General features: G+C 39.1%; 1 protein-coding gene and 1 pseudogene across 2 annotated transcripts in view; both read right to left on the bottom strand.

Annotated features, from left to right (window-relative positions):
* The window catches only part of LOC307098912 (olfactory receptor 7E24-like), a gene marked incomplete at its 3' end in the record, with an annotated part of 280559 nt that overhangs the window by 100224 nt on the left and 159992 nt on the right, over nucleotides 1–20343 (bottom strand). The window lies entirely within an intron of this gene.
* Nucleotides 17628–18572, bottom strand: LOC307098910 (olfactory receptor 7E178-like; annotated as a pseudogene). Its single transcript has one exon. The product of its transcript is annotated as an olfactory receptor 7E178-like (transcript).

The following is a 20343-nucleotide window of genomic DNA, read 5'->3' as shown; positions in this document are numbered from 1 at the left end:
CTTGCCTGCCTCTAGTCACCTATCCAAAAGGAAGACTCTCCTTGTAAAGATTAGATTTGTTATTTCCACTTAAAAACTCACTTGCTGCCCTGGCCAGTGTGGCTCAGTTGGTTGCATGTCATTCCATACACTGAAAGATTGCTGGTTTGATCCCTGGGATTGATGCCTAGGTTGCAGGCTCAATCCCCAGTAGGGGGCGTGCAAGAGGCAGTTTATTGATGGCTCTCACATCAATATTTTTCTTGCCCCTCTTCTTCCTCCCCCTCTAAACATCAATTAAAATTTTTTTGTAATTTCACTTGCAATTTTGATTTTCAGATATGTATTTTCCATGCTAGAATATAAAAATATTTTCATATTTGAACATGTTTATGTCTGCAAGAAGAGCTTCATGCTTTTCCTATATGAGTTCTCATTTCTTATGGATTTCATTCCTTGGTAATTTTTTTGTTGCTAATTTAAGTAATATCATTGTTTTCATTTATTGTTAATTGATTTGTATTGGCATATTAGAATATAATTAAATTGTACATTTCCATTATCTAGCACTCTTCTTTTGTATTATTGTAGACAGTAATACAGATGGCCCCCATTTTCCACCACTTTGCCTTCCTCCAACCAGCCCCATCCTACCCCAGGCCTTCACCACATTTTTGTCTGTGTTCACAGACTAAGCTTATACACATGTATGTTCTTTGGTTAATCTATTCCAGTCCTCCAGCCTCCCCTCTGAGATCTGTCATTCTATTCCATGTATCCATGCCTCTAGTCCTATTTTGTTCATCAGTTTATTTGGTTAATTAGATTCCATATATAAGTGAGATCATGTGATATTTGGCTTTTCTTTTTTTTGGACTGGCTTATTTTACTTAGCAAAATAATCTCCAGGTTGATCCATGCTGTTGCAAGAGTGAGAGCTCCTTCTCTTATACAGCCACATATTATTCCTCTGTGTAACTGTACCACAGCTTTCTTATCCACTCATCTACTGATGGGCATTTGGGCAATTCACAGTCCTGGATTGTGAGAGGGATCCCAGATTGGAGAGGGTGCAGGCTGGGCTGAGGGAGACCCCTCCTCCCCCCCCCCCACCCGTGCACAAATTTCGTGGACCGGGCCTCTAGTAGTAAATAATGCTACTATGAACATAAGGGTGCATATATTCTTTCTGATTGGTGTTTCAAAAACCTTAGGATATATTCCCAGTAGTGGGATTGCTGGATCAAACAGCAGTTTCATTTTTAATTTTTTTAAGAAACTCCATACAGTTTTCCACAGTGGCTGTACCAGTCTGCAGTCCCACCAGCAGTGTACCAGGGTTCCCTTTTCTCCACATCTTCATCAGCACTTTTGTTTATTGATTTATTGATGGTAGCCATTCTGGAAGGTGTGAGGTTTTAAAACTTCATTGCAGTTTTAATTTGCATCTCTCTGAGGATTAGTGACATTGAGCATCTTTTCATTGGCCTATTGGCCATCTGTATGTCCTCTTGGAGAAGTGTCTCTTCAGGTCTCTACCTATTTTTTTAATTTATCTTTATTTTTAAAAGTATTACAGATGTCCTCTTCCCCGCAGTTGACCCCCTTCACCCTGCTCCAGCCCCCATTTGTATTCCTGGTGTTGAGTTGTATAAGTTCTTTATATATTTTGGAATTGAACCCCTTATCAGATGTATCATTGGTGAATGATACAGTGGGTTCCCTTTTAATTTGCTGATGTTTTCTTTTTACTGCGCAGAAGCTTTTTAGTTTGATGTAGTCCCATTTGTTTATTTTTTTTCTTCGCTTCTCTTGGCCTAGGAGAAGTATAAAAGAAAATACTACCCTGTGAGATGCCTGAGATTTTACTGCCTGTTTTCCTCTCAGTTTTTTATGGGTTTACTAGAGGCCTGGTGCACGAAATTGGTGCACGGGGGTGGGGTGTCCCTCAGCCCAGCCTGCACCCTCTCCAATCTGGGACCCCTCGAAGGATGTCCGACTGCCCGTTTAGACCCTATCCAGGTAGGATCAGGCCTAAACAGGCAGTCGGACATCCCTCTCACAATCCAGGACTGCTGGCTCCCAACTGCTCGCCTGCCTGCCTTCCTGATTGCCCCTAACTGCTTCTGCCTGCCAGCCTGATCACCCCCTAACCACTCCCCTTCCAGCCTGATTGATGTCTACCTGCTCCCCTGCCAGCCTGTTTGCCCCAAACTTCCCTCATCTGCTGGCCTGGTCACCCCTAACTGCCCTCCCTTGCAGGCTTGATCGCCCCCAACTGCCCTCCCTTGCAGGCCTGGTCCCTCCCAACTGCCCTCCCCTGCTGGCCTGATCACCCACAACTGCCCTCCCTTGCAGGCCTTGTCCCCCCCTACTGCCCTCCCCTGTTGGCCATCTTGTGGTGGCCATCTTATGTCCACATGGGGGCAGGATCTTTGACCACATGGGGGCAACCATCTTGTGTGTTGGAATGATGGTCAATCTGCATATTACTCTTTTATTAAATAGGATAGAGGCCTGGTGTACCGGTTGGGGTCGGCTGGTTTTCCCTGAAGGGGGTCCCGGATCAGGGTGGGGGTTCCCTTGGGGCGTGGGGTGGCCTGGGCGAGGGTCCTGTGGTGGTTTGCAGGCTGGCCACACACCCCGGCAACCCAAGCAGAGGCCCTGGTATCTGGGATTTATTTATCTTCTATAATTAAAACTTTGTAACCTGGAGCAGAGCCAAGCCTTCTGCTCGCTCTGTGGCAGCAGCCATTTCTGCTGGAATTTATTTATCTTCTATAATTGAAACTTTGTAGCCTTGAGCAGAGGCCTGGGCTGGCCAGGGTGTGTGGAAAGCTTGGCTTCCTCCATCGCTGGGGAAACCCAAGCCTCCCTCCTGCTCTCTCCTTGGCCATAGCCATCTTGGTTGGGTTGATTTGCATACTTGCTCCTGATTGGCTGATGGGTGTGGTTAATGGGCGTGGCTTGTGGGTGTAGCGGCCAGCAGGGAGTGATGGTTAATTTGCTTATTACTCTTTTAGTAGATAGGATAACTTACATTTAAATCTTTTATCCATTTTGAGTTTATTCTTGTGTATGGTATAAATTGGTGGTCTCCTTTCTTTCTCTCTCTGTCATTTTTTTTTTTTTTTTGCATGTACCTGTCCAATTTCCCAATACCTTTCATTGAAGAGATAGTCTTTATTCTGTTGTATGCTCTTGCCTGCTTTTTTCAAATATACATTAACCACAGAGATGTGGGTTGGTTTCTGGGCTCTCTGTTCTGTTCCATTAATCTACATGTTTGTTCTTGTGCCAGTACAAGGTTATTTTGATTATAATGGCTTTGTAATATAGTTTGATATCTGGTATTGTGATCACTCCAACTTTGTTCTTTTTTCTTAAGATTCCTGCAGCTATTTGGGGTATTTTGGTTCAGTATATTTTTGGAATATTTGTTCTAGATCCATGAAATATACTATCGGTATTTTACTAGGTATTGAATCTATCGGTTGCTTTGGGTAGGATGGACATTTTTATAAAGTTAATCCTTCCAGTCCATGAATGCAGTATATGCTTCCACTTGTTTGTATCTTCCTCTATTTCTATTTACACCATCCTATAGTTTTCTGAGTACAGGTCTTTTACCACCTTGGTTAAGTTTATTCCTTGGTACCTTATTTTTTTGTTGTTGCAATGATAAATGGGATTTTTCTTTTTAGTTTCTGAAGTTCATTCTTGTGTATAAAAATGTCATTGATTTCCAGATATTAATATTGTATCCTGATACTTTGCCAAATTCATTTCTTAAATCTAATACAGTAGTTCTTGGTGGAGTTCTTAGTGTTTTCTATGTACTGTATCATGTCATCTACAAATAATGACAATTTTATTTATTCCTTTTATTTTTTATTCTTGTGTGATTCCCGTGGCTAGTACTACCAGTACTGTGTTAAGAGTGGTGAAAGCGGACAGCCCTGTCTTGCTCCTGATCTTAAGTGAAGCACTTTTTGTTTTTGCCCATTGAGTATGATGTTGGCCCTAGGGTTTTTTTTATGTGGTATTTATTATGTTGAGGTATGGTCCCTGTATGCCCACTTTGCTAAGAGTTTTTATCATAAATGGGGTTTTTTATTTTGTCAAGTGCTTTTCCTGCATCTATGGATAAGATCTTGTGTTTTTATCCTTAATTTTATTTAAATGATGTATCACATTTATTTATTTGCAAATGTTTTACCAACCTTGCATCCCACTTGATCATGGTGTATGATCTTTTTAATGTATTACTGGATCCTAGTTCCTAATATTTCATTAAGGATTTAACATCTATGTTCATCAGGGATATTGACCTATAGTTTTCTTTCTGTGTAGTGGCTTTATCTGGATTTGCAATTAGGACAATGCTGGCCTCGTAAAAACAGCTTGGAAGTCTTTCTTCCCCTTGAATTTCTTGCAATAGTTTAAAAAGCATAGGCATAGGTATTAGTTCTTCTTTGAATGTTTATAATTTGCCTGTGAATTTATCAGATCCAGGACTTTTGTTTGCAGGGAGGGGTTTTTTTTAATAAATTTTCAATTTCATTAGTTGTTATTAGCCTATTCAGGTTCTCTGATTCTTCCTGGTTGAGTTTTGAAAAATTGTATGTGTCTAAGGAGTTGTGCATTTTGCCCAGGTCATGTTTTCTTATCCATTCATTTACTGTGTCTTTTGATTGGAGCATTTAATCCATTTACATTTTAGGTTATTATTGATAAGTATTTATTTATTCCATTTTTAGACTTTAGGCCTGTCTTCCTTTCTATTTCCTCTTTTTCTTACAGCAGTCCCTTTAGCAATTATTGCAATGCTTGTTCTGTGGCAATAAACTCCTTTAGCCCTCTTCTGTCTAGAAAGCTCTTTATTTCACCTTCAAGTTTAAATGATAGCCTTGCTGGATAGAGTATTCTTGGTTTAAGATCCTTGCTTTTCATTAAAAACTTCATGCCATTCCCTCTGGCCTAGAGCATTTCTGTTGAGAAATTAGTTGACAGCCTAACGGTAGCTCCCTTGTAGGTTACTGACTATCTCTCCTTTGCTGACTTTAATATTCTCTTTATCTTTCAACTTTGCTGTTTTAATTATAGGTTTATCTTGATTGGGACCCTCTGTGATTCCTGAATTTGTGAGACCTTTTCCTTCACCAGGGTAGGGAAGTTTCCTGTCATTATTTCTTCACACATATCTCTATCCCAATCAGTTTCTTCTAGCTCTTGTAACCCCATGATGCATTTTCCCAAAGTTCCCTTAAACTACCTTCATGTTTTTAATCATTTTTTCTTTTTCTGGAACTCTTCTTTATTCTAAGAGTGGTTCTAGTTGTCTTCCATGAATACAATCATACTATCTGAAATTACTCATTATTGTGGTCTCTTTCCTTTTTTATGTTTCTGTCCTAATGCAGAGGTTACCTCTTCTAGAAATATAACAGTGTTAGAATGAACTTGTAACTTTATTCACTATAATGAACATGATTCCAAGTTTCCTGCATTAAACCTCATACTAGTTCTAGTTTAATGTACATATTTAGTTCTTTATATTCTTGTTCTGTTAAAATTTCTCATCTGGAATGGGTTATAATTTACCAAATGCCATTTTAACATCTCTAGAATTTTTGTGTATTTTTTTCCCTTTGGCCTCTTAATATGATAACCACAACTTCCACTTTGATCCTTTACTATGTACCACTGTCCTATGCATTTTATATACATTTGGTTTCTCCTCAGCATAACCCCATAAAGTAAACAATTATCCCAATAACATCAAGAAAGGGTCAGCAAATTTTCCTGTAAAGAAGCAGGTAGTAAATATTTTAGGCTTTGTAGGCCATATGGTCTTTGTTATCAACTCTGTCATCATAGCACAAAAGTAGCCATCAACAACACATACATGAATGAGCAAGGCTGTGTTCCAATACAATTTTATTTATAAAAACAAGGTGGCACCCTAGTCTGCACCCAAAGATCATACTTTGTAATAAACTTAGAAGTTAGGTGAAGTGCTCAGGATCACAGCTTAAACTTGTCCAGGATCATAAAGATAGCAATAACAAATTAATTTTTAATTCCTGGGATTCTTATTTTAAATGGAAACATATAGAAGTTATAAAAATAGATACCACATTTGATGTAAACTTGCCATATGACTGATAGATTTTATTACATTATTTCTAATCTTCATAGTGACCTTAGAAGTAGAGTTGCCAGATAAAATAGAGGATGCTCATTGAAAACTGAATTTCTGATAACCAACGAAGAATTGTTTGGTACAAGTATGTCCCAAATGCATTGTTTTCTGAAATTCCAATTGGGGCATGTTTGTTGTTGTTTTTCCTGCTAAATCTGGCAGTCCTATTTGGAGGGTAAGTGAATATCATCCAAATTTGCTATTAAGCATCTGAGGCTCAGAGAAGAGATGTTTCCACACTCATATTTATTGCAACATTATTCACAATAGCCAAAAGGTGGAAGCAATCTAAGTATCCATTCACAGATCAATGGGTAAAAAAAAATGTGGTGCATAAAGGAATGGATTGTTATTGAGCCTTAATACAGGTAATGCTGTCATATACATGAATGGATCTTCAGAAAATTGTCCTAAGTAAAATAAGTCACATAAAAGACAAATATTGTATGATTCCACTTACATGAGGCATCTAAAGTAGTTAAAGTCATAGAAGCAGAAAGTAGAATGATGGTTACAGAGGCTGAGAGGAAGGGGTGGTGAGGAGTTGTTGTTGGTTGGGTATAGTTTCAGTCATGAAAGATGGGGTGAGGAAGTCTGGGGATCTGTTGCTAACAATGTGTACATGATGGACATTGTACAGTACACTTGAACGTTTGGATGAGAGGGAGTTTTCTTTCATTTTTTGCCAAAATAAAAAATCAAAACAATGGGGCGTAGGAGAATAAAATTAGAGGACCACTGAAGGAGGATGTTCATCTTTAAATCAGAAGCAGTCAATTTATAAAATTAAATTTTGCAATTAATTTTTTTAAAACCTTACCCAAGGATATACTTATTGATTTTGTAGAAAGGGAGAGAAAGAGAAACATCGATTGGTTGCCTCTCACATACGCCCCATTTGGGGACTGAACCCACAACCCAGGCATGTGACATGCTGGGGAATCAAACCCGAGACCTTTCAATATGTTGGATGATGCTCCAACCAACTGAACTACACCAGCCAGGGCTAAAGTTTAAGTTTTTGTGTTAAGAAAAGTACATAACCAAAAGAGGATCCATGAGTATGTGGCACATGGTAAATTTTTTTAAATGTTAACTATTACAAATTACTGTTCAGAAGTTGTACTTTGAGTTAATATTGAAGCAAAAGAATGTCAAACTTTATTGCTGTGCAAAACATACTATTTCCATGAATTACTCTTTTTAATAATAATATGTAGTAGGTAAAATGTGCATTCTGAAGCAACGCAGATTTAGCTACTCACAAGCTATGTGACCTTGGGCAAGCTGTTTCTCTGTCTCTTTTTCTTCATCTGTAAAATGTAGATAATGACAGCATCTATCTCAATGCTTTTTTGTGAAGAGTAATGCATTATAGCTATAAAGTGCTTCAAATAGTGTCTGACATAGTAATCACTCAATAAACCATAGCTATTTTGGTCATTTCAAACTATCAATCAATATCCTATTATAATAAAGAGGTAATATGCAAATTGATCCTCACATCCTCACACAAGATGGCCGCCCCCATGTTGTCAGAGATGGCTGCCACAAGATGGCTGGAGGGAGGGGGAGGGGGGACCAGGCCTGCAGGGAGGGCAGTTAAGGGCAACCAGGCCAGCAGGGGAGGGCAGTTGGGGGGGACCAGGCCTGCAGGGAGGGCAGTTGGGGGTGTCCAGGCTGGCAGAAGTGGGCATTTGTGGGCGACTGGGCCAGCAGGGGAGGGCAGTTGGGGCGATCGAGCCAGCAAGGGAGCAATTAGGCGTAGATCAGGCTGGAAGGGGAGTGGTTAGGGGATGATCAGGCTGGCAGGCAGAAGTAGTTAGGGGCAACCAGGCAGTCAGGCAGGCGAGCAGTTGGGAGCCAGCAGTCCCAGATTGTGAAAGGAATGTCTGACTGCCGGTTTATCGAGCCTAAACTGGCAGTCGGACATCCCCTGAGGGGTCCTAGATTGGAGAGGGTGCAGGCTGGGCAGAGCGAACCGCCCCCCCCCAAGTGTATGAATTTCATGCACCAGGCCTCTAGTGTATATAATAACAATGTGCCATATGTTTTCACTCAAAGATACAAGCAATCTTGGTCTCTCATATTTTATTGACTGGATTTTCTCCTTCCTTTTAACACTCCTTCCATAACATAGAGAGCCCATATGATATGGATGGTTGAAAAATAGTGCTATCAAAACAACAATGAGTTACCATCTCACACCTGTCAGAATGGCTATCATCAACAAATCAACAAAGGACAAGTGCTGGCAAGGATGCGGAGAAAAAGGAAACCTCCTGCATTGCTGGTGGGAATGCAGACTGTGCAGCCACTGTGGAGAACAGTGTGGAGTTTCCTCAAAAAGTAAAAAATGGAACTCCCATTTGACCCAGTGATCCCACTTCTAGGACTATATCCCAAGAAACCAGAAACACCGATCAGAAAGGTTATATGCACCCCTGTGTTTATAGCAGCACAATTTATAATAGCTAAGATTTGGAAACAGCCTAAGTGCCCATCAGCAGATGATGAATTAAAAACTGTGGTACATCTACACTATGGAATGCTATCTATAATAATAAAAGCGTAATATGCTAATTAGACCAGACGTCCTTCCAGACGATCTTCTGGACAAAGCCAGGGCTGCGAGGGAAGCCCAGGTCCCGGGTGAAAGGGGCAAGTCAGTGCCAGCAGCCAGGGGAAGGAAGGCCTACTCTTGCACGAATTTCGTGCATCAGGCCTCTAGTGCTGCTATAAAAAAGAAGGAACTTTTACCATTTGCAACAGCATCGATGAAACTGGAGAGCATTATGCTAAGCTAAATTAGCCAGTCAGAGAAAGATAAATATCACATGATCTCAGTCATATGTGGGATATAATGATCAACATAATTTGATGAACAAGAATAGATCCAGAAACAAGTGGTAGGGGAGAGGGGGTTAGAGAGCAAACAAAGGACTTGTATGCATGCATATTAGCATAACCAATGGACACAGACACTGGGGCAGTGGGGACTTGCCCAGGGTGGGAATGGCTGGGGCGCGGGCAAATGGGGAAAAAGAACACATATGTAAAACTTTAGACAATAAAAAAAAAAAGAAAAGAAAATATGGAGAAAAGAAAAAAAAGATACTGCTTGCCTAAAAGATGCCATTAACTATGAAAAATTCAAGAGCTGTTATTATGCTTAGTGGTGAAATTTGGAACACTGTCCCCTAAGATCAGAAACAAGGCAAAGATGTTTGTTTTCATCATATTTATTCATCACTGTAAAGCAATAAGGCAAGAAAAATAAAAGATAAAGTTTAGAATTTTTTATTGTTATTGACAGGATTGTACAAACAGAAAATCTAAAATAAACCATAAATATTTGAATAAATAATTAAATGTATAAATGTCACAGGATAAAAGATCAATGTACAAAAATAAATTTCAATTCTATGTGCTAGCCTGAAAAATAAAAAAAGAAAATAAATAAAAATATTTACAAAGCAAAACATACTACATACCTAGAAATAAATTAAATAAATGTATTACCACTTCAATTAAAATTACAAAACACAGTTAAAAGAATTTAAAGATGACCCAGGTAAATGGACAATTATATTACATTTATCACTTGGAATACTTAATATTATAAAGCTGTGAATTTCATTCAGGTTATTCCATAAAATCATTCACGTTATTCTATAAAATCAATTCAATTCCAAGCATGGTCCCAGTTTTATTTGTAAAATTGATGAGATTCTAAAGTTAATACAGAAACAATTGATGATTAGAAAAGGCAAGTATAGACTCTACTCTGGCTGCTGGATGAGTGTAGGAGCCAGTCTAAACAAATTGGAGTTTTACATTCCATTGGATAACAGTGGGCAAGTGAGCCAATAAGTTTCAATCGTAGTAATCATATTGAAATTGTCCCAAATGACCATCAATCTTCTCCCTGAGAATCCAACCTGGAAAGAAAGCAGCTTGAATCTTCTGGGGCCGACTATGAAGAGAGATAGCATGCCAAGAAAAATAGAGAATACAGGGAGATGTACAGCAAGATACTGAAACAGAATTCATCCAAATAATTCTTTTAGCCCCAGGATCTAGCCATGCCTGAAACCAGTTATACCCAAGGACTTTCCAGTAATCAAACCAATAGATTCCCTTTATAGCTAACAATTATGAAAAGAGTGAAGACATAAGCCAGAGACTACAAAAAGTTTCCTACAATGTACGTACATATAATATACATATTATAACATATATATAATATATGGCATGTAACTATAGAGATAGACACACATACAATAAAGGACAAGTAACCAGAAGAAACCCTTCAAATAAAAAAATGGGTAAATGCTTCAACAGATATTCTCATTAAAGATATCTAAAGAGCCAACAAGCACATAAAAAAGTATTCAATATCATTACATGTCAAGTAAATACAAATTACAACCAAAACAAAAAAACAGCACCCATTCATGATAAAAATCCTCAGCAAAGGGGCAACAGAGGAACCATACTTCAAGATAGTAAAGGCCATAATACAAAAAACCTACAGCCATCATACTCAATGGGCAAAATCTAAAAGCATTTCCCTTAAGATCAGGAACAAGACAGGGATGTCTGCTTTTACCACTCTTATTCAACATAGTATTGGAAGTCCTAGACACCATGATCAGACAAGAAGACAGCCAATTGGAAAGGAGGAAGTAAAACTGTCATTATTCGCAGATGACATGATAGTGTACATAGAAAACCTTAAAGATTCCACCAAAAAACTACCAGATCTAATAAATGAATGCAGCAAAGTAGCAGGATACAAAATTAATATTCAGAAATTGGTAGCATTTTCTTTTAATCTCCACCCAATGATTTAATGATTTTAGAGAGAGAGGAAGGGGAGAAAGAGAAATATCGATGTGAGAGAAACATCGATCAGTTGCCAACCATACATGTCCAAAAGGGGGATCGAACATACAACCTAGGCATGTGCCCTGAACAGGAATTGAACACAAACCTTTTGGTGTTTGGAATGATGCTCCAACCAACTGAGCCACCTGACCAGGGTTCAGTAGCCTTTTTATACAGCAACTAGAGGCCAGATGCATGAAAATTCGTGCAAGAGTAGGCCTTCCTTCTCCTGGCTGCTGGCACCAGCTTCCCTCTGGCACCTGGGACCCAAGCAGCTCCCCTCCGGCCACCAGCAGGGACCCGGGACTCGGGCTTCACTCCAGCCCCGGCTTCGCCCAGAAAGACATCCAGAAGGACTTCCGGAAGGAGGTCTAGTCTACTTAGCATATTACCCTTTTATTATTATAGATAATGAACTATCAGAATGAGAAACTAAGAAAACAATCCCATTTAATATTGCAACAAAAAACATAAAGTACCCAGAAATAAACTTTCTCAAGGAGAAAAAAAAAAACACCTGTAAATGGATGGGAAGAATTAACATCATTAAAATGTCCATATACCAAAGCAATCTGATTGAATGCAATCCCTAGTAAAATATCAACGCATATTTCACAGACCTAGAACAAATATTTCAAAAATTTACATGGAACCAAAAAAGGCCCCAAATATCATCAAAATTCTTAAGAAAGAATAAAGCTGGAGGGATCACAACACCAGATATTAAACTATTCTACAAGGCCACTGTCATCAAAACAGCCTGGTACTGGCACAAGAACAGGCATACAGACCAATGGAACAGGACAGAGCCCAGAAATCAACCCACATCTCTATGGTTAATTCATATTTGACAAGGGAGGCAAGAACATACAATGGAGTAAAGAGAGTCTCCTTCATAAATGGTGATGGGAAAACTGGACAGGTATATGCAAAAATAATGAAACTAGACTACCAACTTACACCATATACAAGAATAAATTCCAAATGGATAGAAAACTTAAAAGTTGCAAAACCATAAAAACCTAGAAGAACATAGGCAGTAAAATCTCAGACACCTCAAATAGCAGTATTTTCTCCTATACATCTCCTAGGCCAAGAGAAACAAAGGAACATATAAACGAATGGGACTACATCAAACAAAAAAACTTCAGCACAGCAAAAGAAACTATCAACAAAACAAAAAGGAGACCCACTGTATGGTAGAACATATTTGCCAATAATACATCTGATAAAGGGTTAATTTCCAATATCTATAAAGAACTTCAACAACTCAACACCAAGAACACCAACAATCTGATTTAAAAATGGGCAAAGAACCTAAATGGACACTTCTCCAGAGGACATACAGATGACCAATAGATATATGATAAAATGCTCGTCGTCCCTAATCCTCAGAGAGAAGCATATTAAAACTACAATGAGGTATTATCTCACACCAGCCAGAATGGCTGCCATCGATAAATCAACAAACAACTGGTTTTGGTGAGGATGTGGAGAAAAAAACAAAACCTGGTACACTGCTGGTGGGAATGCAGACTGGTCCAGCCACTGTGGAAAACAGTATAGAGTTTCCTCAAAAAATTACAAATAGAACAGCCTGTTGACCCAGTGATCCCACTTCTGGAAATATATCTTAAGAATTTCAAAACACCAAGCAGAAAGGATGTATGCACCACTATGTTCACAGCAGTGTTACTTATAATAGCCAAGATCTGGACAGTGACCATCAGGAGTGGATAAAAAAAGTGTGGTATCCCTGACCAATTTGGCTCAGTTGATTGGACATCAACTCATACACCAAAAGGTTGCCAGTTCAAATCCTGGTCAGGACACACGCCCAAGTTGTGGGCACCATCCTTGATGGCGAAGGGGACGAGGGGAGGACGGGGGACATGTGCAGGAGGCAGTTGATCGATGTTTCTCTCTCACATTGATGTTTCTTTTTCTTTTTCTCTCTCCTTTCCACTCTCTAAAAATCAATTTTTTTAAATCTTTTCTTAAAAAGTTGTTACATTTATACAATGGAATACTATGTAGCTGTAAAAAAGAGAAAACTCTTACCTTTTGCAATATCATGGATGGACCTGGAGATTATTATGCTAAGTGAAATAAGCCAGAGAGAAAGACAAATACCATATGACCTCACTTATATGTGGAATCTAATGAACAAAATAAACTGATGAACAAAACAGAACCAGACGCGTGGATACATGGAACAAACTGACAGCTGTCAGAGGGAACAGGTAGGGGGGACTGGATGAGAGAATGTATGTGCATAACCCATGGACACAGACAACAGTGTGGTGATGGTCAGAGGGAGGGGTGGGGGCTGGATGGAAGTGGGTAAATGGGGGTAGTTGGGGGGGGGGATGGAGGACATCTGTAATATTGTCAACAATTTTAAAAAGAAAGAAAAATATATATTACCACAACTTTCACTCAATGGCTAAAATCAGGAAGTGCTGGCCAGATATTTGGAACAATTGGAATTTTCATGCATTGATTTTATAATTATAGGTGGAATAAACATATTTGAAAAAGCAGAATACCTACCAAACTAAACATGAAGTTTACCCTTTGATTTACTAATCTTATTTTGACACCTCTCACTGCTCCCGGGGGGCGATTGGGGGCAGCAGCTGCTGCTCGCACCCACTAACGACGCCCGCCCCAATCGCACCCACTGAGGGCGCTGGCCCCAATCCTTCCACACCATCAGTGGGTGCAGGTGGGGCCAGTGACCTCAGCATGTGAGAGCAGCGGCAGCACAGCGGGGCTGCGGACAGACAGGGGACCGGGGGCCACGGCAGGAGGGGCCAGGTGGGGGCCCGGAGGATGGGCTGAGACCTGCCCCTGTGCCCACTGCAGCCTCACGGCCACAGTTTCTTTCAAGGTTCACGAATTTGTGCACTGGGCTCCTAGTATAAAAATAATATTGAATGCCAACTGTAATTTAAAATTTTTAAAAGTCACTCCCTGTTACCCCACAGCCCCATACCCTGACAGGCCATTAACCTATGCATTAATCTGTTTCTCTGCATTTGCTTATTCTGGATATTTCAATTTTAAAAATCCTCCAGCCTAATCTTTCAGTGGAATTGAGTTCAATTTCTCTTCCTTACTACAATAGTTTTGACCCCTATTTCAGTAATCCTAAATAGTCTTACTTACGTGTTTGACTATGTCGCATGCAAGTTTTCTTTGCCATAATCAATGGTTTTTCTAGAAATGTTTTTATAACAAATTTCTACCAACGTTTTTTTGGCAGTAAATGTGAGCAATACCTTGCTTGTTTGTGACAATAATATCACAATTCACAAAAATCTTTGCACTGGAAGAGGAGTAAAGCTCACTTTCTTGAGAATTTCATCAATTTAACTGGGAACAAAATAGTTGAGACAGCCTGGTACAAAGACAGTCTTTCATAACACTCAAAATCTGTTAGATCACTCAGAAGGCAATGGTAATAAAAGAGGAATAGAGACTAACTTGCTGGAGAGAATATCAGGAGAACTTATATGGATGGTGAGGTATCTTTAAGTGCTGATATTTAAGTGGAAAGTTGAGAAAGAAAGGGGAAGAACATTCCAGACATAGAAAATTAATTTTAATGGTCCTTAGGTTACCAAGAGGTCTAATTGAAGAGCTACAAGAAAGCTAATATGTCTAGACAAACTTAGCATGCAATGGAATCTCCCATAATGGGTCTGTTGCAGAGGTTCTGACTCAGTAGGTGGAGTAGGGCCGGAAAAGTTGCATTTATAAGCTCCCAAGAGATGCTTACATTGTTGATCCAGGGACGAGTGAGGGAGTTGGAAAGGAATAGAAGAGACTAGATTATGAAGGGTTTAGAGACCTTGGCAATGAGTTCAAATTTCATTCTAGGACTAACAGAAAATGGTTGGAAGGTTCTAAGCAGAGCAGTCACAAGTTCTGGTTACACCTAAAAAATCAATCGGGCTGTCAAATAAAGGGGGAGATAGTGAACACTGAGAAGCTATTTAGGACATTCTTTCAAGAGCAAAAATGTTTATATGAACTGTTTTTGAAGAATGGGACAAGCAAATCATATAACTAAGGCTCAGATCATTTAATTACTTTGGTGTAGGGCCATGGTCGGCAAACTGCGGCTCACGAACCACATGCGGCTCTTTGGCCCCTTGAGTGTGGCTCTTCCACAAAATACCACGGCCAGGGTGAGTCTATTTTGAAGAAGTGGCATTAGAAAAAGTTTAAGTTTAAAAAATTTGGCTCTCTAAAGAAATTTCAGTCGTTGTACTGTTGATATTTGGCTCTGTTGACTAATGAGTTTGGCGACCACTGCCCTAGGGTTTCAGATTTTAAAATCAATATTTTTAAAGTATGATTCTCAATCAGATATTATATTACCTTATTATTTCAAACTCTGCACTCCCTTTCTATCAAACATTTTTGAGTTGGGATTTCTATATCCATTAAGATTTTCTATGGGGAATTCCCTACTGCACCAAATTTCAATACTTCATCTCTTCTTATATTTTCCCATCACTGAATCCAACACTGGGTTTGTAATTTGTAAAACATTGCTGACTATTTAAAGAATTACCTTGGAATTGTCTTTAAAATATCCCCAAAATAATTTTATTAGTAAGAAGATATCCCAAGTTGACTTCCTTGCCAAGCAGACTCTGAGACAGCAATTAGCATGCAGGATGTTTAGCAGGCAGTGCTCCTGGAATCAACACCTGTGGTAGAGCAGATGTGTAGGCATGAATTTGGCATCACTTAAACAGAGATATGACCTTAATCCCAGGCCTGGGGGTAACCATTAAATTTCTCTAGTGATAGGATTGATTGGTTATTTGTGGTGGGCCCAATCAAACTTACCTTATATTTTATGCTAATGAGGTGATTCAAGATGAGGATTGGACATGCCAAAATACTAACCAGGTAAATCAAGGGGTGGGGATTTAGGCCAAATGATGTTAACCAACCTGTGGGGAGGGAAGCTGGAAATTGTGTTCAACAAACTGGGCAATAATTCAATTTATCACATCTATGTAACAAAGCTTCAATAAAAACTCTAGACACAGAAGCTCAGGTGTGCTACCTGGTGGCAATACTCTGAGTAATTTGTCACATTGTGACCAGGACGAGGTAATGGATCAAAACTTCATGAGGAGAGGACAAGAAGCTTTACATAGAGGATGCCTCAGATATTCCCTATGTATATCTTCTTTTCACTAGTCCTAATTTGTATTCCTTTGCTGTAATCAAACTGTAACCATATGTATAGCACTATTCTGAGTTCCATGGCTCATCTGCTCAATTTCAACCTGAGGAAATGCCCTCATTCTGAGTCACTTGAGCAAATTATAAAATGTGAGGGAGACCCTGAATTTGTGGCTTACTGGTATGAAGTGAGGGTGGCCTTGGGGACTTCTGAACTTGTGGCTGGTGTCTTAAGTCAAAACAGTCTTGCAGGGACTGTTCCCTCAGACTCTGTGGTTATGCAAACTCTTCGTAACAAGGAAGGGCAGTGGAAGAAGTCAAGCCAAGTTGAAGCCTATCAACGGCCTCCTAAAATCACCAGGAAGGTCTGGGTTGAGCATGAGCCTTTAGGGTTGGCTGGTATTGGTGACCAGATGCCAGATGTCATGGCATGTGAGCCGCTTCAGAAGGAGGCATGACCTTGGTTATGGTGGCTCTCTGCAGCTGAGGAAGATCCCTATGGGGGCTGATGCTGAGGGCTAAGTGACACATCCAACAGTTGGAACAATATGTCCCCTATAACTAAAAGGATATCTTTTGATTAATTGTGGTAAAATTACCTAACATAAAATTTACCATCTTAAACATTTTAAGTGTTGAGTTCAATAACATTAAGTACATTCACATTGCTGTGAAACCATCACCAACATTCATGTCCAAAACTCTTTTTACCTTGCAAAATAAAACTCTTAATTTCCCAATTAAATACTAACTCCCTATTCCTTGGCAACCAAAATTCTACTTCATGTCTCTATGTCTGATTACTTTAGGTGCCTCGTATAAGTGGAATTATACAGTATTTGTCCTTTCACATAATTGATGGAGATGTTAGATAGAATGGAGGGAAACTATCAGGAAAATTGTGAATTATACATCCAGTTTTCCTAGGAAAGTCCCGATTATTCTCAAGAATACGAACATGACCATGAATGAGCAAAAATATTAATAAATAGAGGAGAATCATGAAGAAAATATAGAAAGAATAAATAACAACAAAGAGAGAGCTATGATTTTTTAATAATAGAAACAAGACTGCTCATGACCAAGAGTCCTGGTTAATGCATAAGGAAAGTGAGAAGGGCATATAATCCTGGAGGGGCTATGACTTAAGTAGGGAGTCCAAAACAATCTCCCAATTCCATTACAGCTAAACTAAGAAGACAAATTGTGTAAGCAAAAAGCATAGAGCCATATAGGTACATATGCACAATATGACTGCAGATTCAGAATTTCTTGTTGTACATGTTTGATTGTGCTGCTTTTTCCAGTCTATACGCCAGAAATGATAGCACGGGTATAGAGATTAGACTGTTCTTCTGACCATCCTCCATAGGGCACTCTTGATGTCTCTGTTTCTCAGGCTGTAGATGAAGGGGTTCAGCATGGGGGTGACCACAGTGTACATCACTGAGGCCACAGCACCCTTCCTTGGGAAAGATGAGACAGCAGAACTGAGGTACACACCAAGGCCTGTCCCATAAAATAAGCAAACAACTGACAAGTGAGAGCCACAGGTAGAGAAGGCTTTATATTTTGAACCTGATTATGGCATTCTCAGAATAGAGGACACAATTCTATAGTAATAGAAAAGGACCCCTGAGAGTGGTACACCACCAAAGATGGCTCCAATAAAGTAGATCAATATATTATCGGTGGAGGTGTCAGAACAGGCAAGTTTGAAGAGTTGAGAAGGTTCACAAAAGAAATGAGGGATTTCCACATCTGCACAGAAGCTAAGTTGTGACACCATCATGTATAGCAGCTGGGAGTCCAAAAGGCTGATGAAAAATGACAGCAGGACCAATAAGCCACAGAAGCGAAGGCTCATGATGACCAGGTAGTGTAGGGGCTGACAAATGGCCACCAACCGGTCATAGGCCAGCACAGCTAGGAGTAGACTGTCCAAACATCCAAAAAGAGTAAAAACAGTACCTTGAGTTAGGCAGCCTGCATAGGACATGGACTTGCTGTGTGTCTGGAGGTTCAGCAGCATCTTGGGAACTGTAGTGGTGCTGAAACTGATGTCAGCCAAGGACAAATTTGAAAGGAAGAAGTACATAGGTGTGTGGAGGTGGGAGTCAGAGATGACAGCCAGGATAATGAGTACGTTGCCGAGCATGATCACCAGGTAGATGGACAGGAACAGCCCAAACAAAAGAGGCTGCAGTTCTAGATCATCTGAGAGTCCCAGGAGAAAGAATTCTGAGTCACGTGTTCGATTCTGTGGTTCTATGCAGATAGGACACATTTTGAAAAAGAAGAGAGCGCTAAATAAATGAAACAAGTGTAGAGGCGTCCATATTTTGGATCCAAGCAGTTCACAAATAGTTACACTTGAAGACCACATACCCTCCTCGCTCATTACCTTCAGCAACATGTCTGAGTTGTTAACTCTTTTTAGAACTCTTTGCTTATTGGTGTCTGGGCTATTCATCTGTTTCTATAGACACTTTAGAGTCACTGGGTCAAAGAATATTAGAGAAGAAAGGACATTTTGAGATAACAAATCCATGAAAGGAACAAAATATCAGCCTTCTACTTTTGAAAGAAAAATATGGAATGAGAAATATTCCTTTATCGACAAATATCATTATATTTGAAAGACACTAAGAAGCAGTTGAAAGTACTTTATCTCATCCAAATGCAGTGTAAGAAATTTTCTTAATTTGGAATATAGGCTAGAAGACCTAAAACCACATTAACTCTATTCTAACCTACCATAAAATGTTAATAATCAGATAGCATTTATACATGCCAAATATCTTTAAGGATTTTCATTTTGTTTGTTTGTTTGTTTTATGACATCTATCTTCCTTGGAGATAAGTGCTCACTCAAATGTGTGGATTATCTGACCAAAGTCCCCTCAAATAAAACTCATATATAAATATTTGGTCTTGGTAGACTACACATTTTGAAAAATATGTTTTTGTTAAATGCACGAAATCATACAGCATCACTGATCCTGAAGATGATAGTATTTTACAATGAACCAATGATTAAGTAATAACTACCTTTCATGAATACTCTGTACTTACTTTTCTCTTGGAAAGGTTATTTTCTATCAGTGATGCACAATCCAAGAGAAACATCTGAGATTGACTTTGCACTTTACTGTTTTGGTGTGTAGTGGATGGGTGCTTCTTAAATATGTCTCTAATCAGAAGCATTTGTGAAGGGTTGGTTTCTCATCAGAACCAACCCTCCAATGAACAGTTGAAAAATTTAGGACCAAACAAGGCCTTACACCTTATGTTGGCTTCTTGTGCAGCTGAAGAGCTTTCCAAGTCAGTTCTTCCTCATAGGCAGACTGCATTTCTCCTAAACCAGTCCCTGAGGCAACTCAGGTCAAAACAGAAGTATTGCTTTGTCAAAATAGTTATTCCTTTGTGTGACATGCTAGATCCCTTTGTATATAACTGATCATTTCCATTTGTAATACTACCTAAACTTTAGATTCACTAATCATAAAAATTATTTTGGCATCAAAAAAAGTTATATACTTTGGGGGAAATCAAATGGGAAAAGAACAAAAACTACTATTACAAACACCTGGTTAGCTTGCTCATCTGTAACAGGGGTATATTAATTAAACTGATTTAATAGGATTGCTGTAAGAAATAACATTAAATGATAAATATAAAATACTTAAACATTTGTTACCAATGTTAGTTGATCATTATAATTACTTACCCATCTTTTAAAACTTAATGATTGGCTGGCCATAACAGAGAGCCAGTTAAATTAGAATTCCTACACATAGTGCTTTGGGCATATTAACATGTAGCTAGGGTAGAGAATCATTGCCAGGCTATAAATAAATGTTGTATTAATGTTATCAATTATTATCAATAGTTTTTCCCACTACCCATATTAAAATATGAATATTTAATAATATGGGCTATAGAACTCATAGTTATTATTGGTAAAACTTAAGGGTATTTTGTGATCCCTGCCTAATCTTTCTCTGCACTTCAGTTGTCCAAAGGCAAACACTGTCACGAATTTCATGAATGCATTT

This window comes from Cnephaeus nilssonii (genome assembly GCF_951640355.1).
Source record: "Cnephaeus nilssonii genome assembly, chromosome: 5".
NCBI lineage: Eukaryota > Metazoa > Chordata > Mammalia > Chiroptera > Vespertilionidae > Cnephaeus > Cnephaeus nilssonii.
The sequence above is the reverse complement of the archived record's forward strand: the minus strand, read 5'-3'. Positions and strand labels throughout refer to the sequence as shown.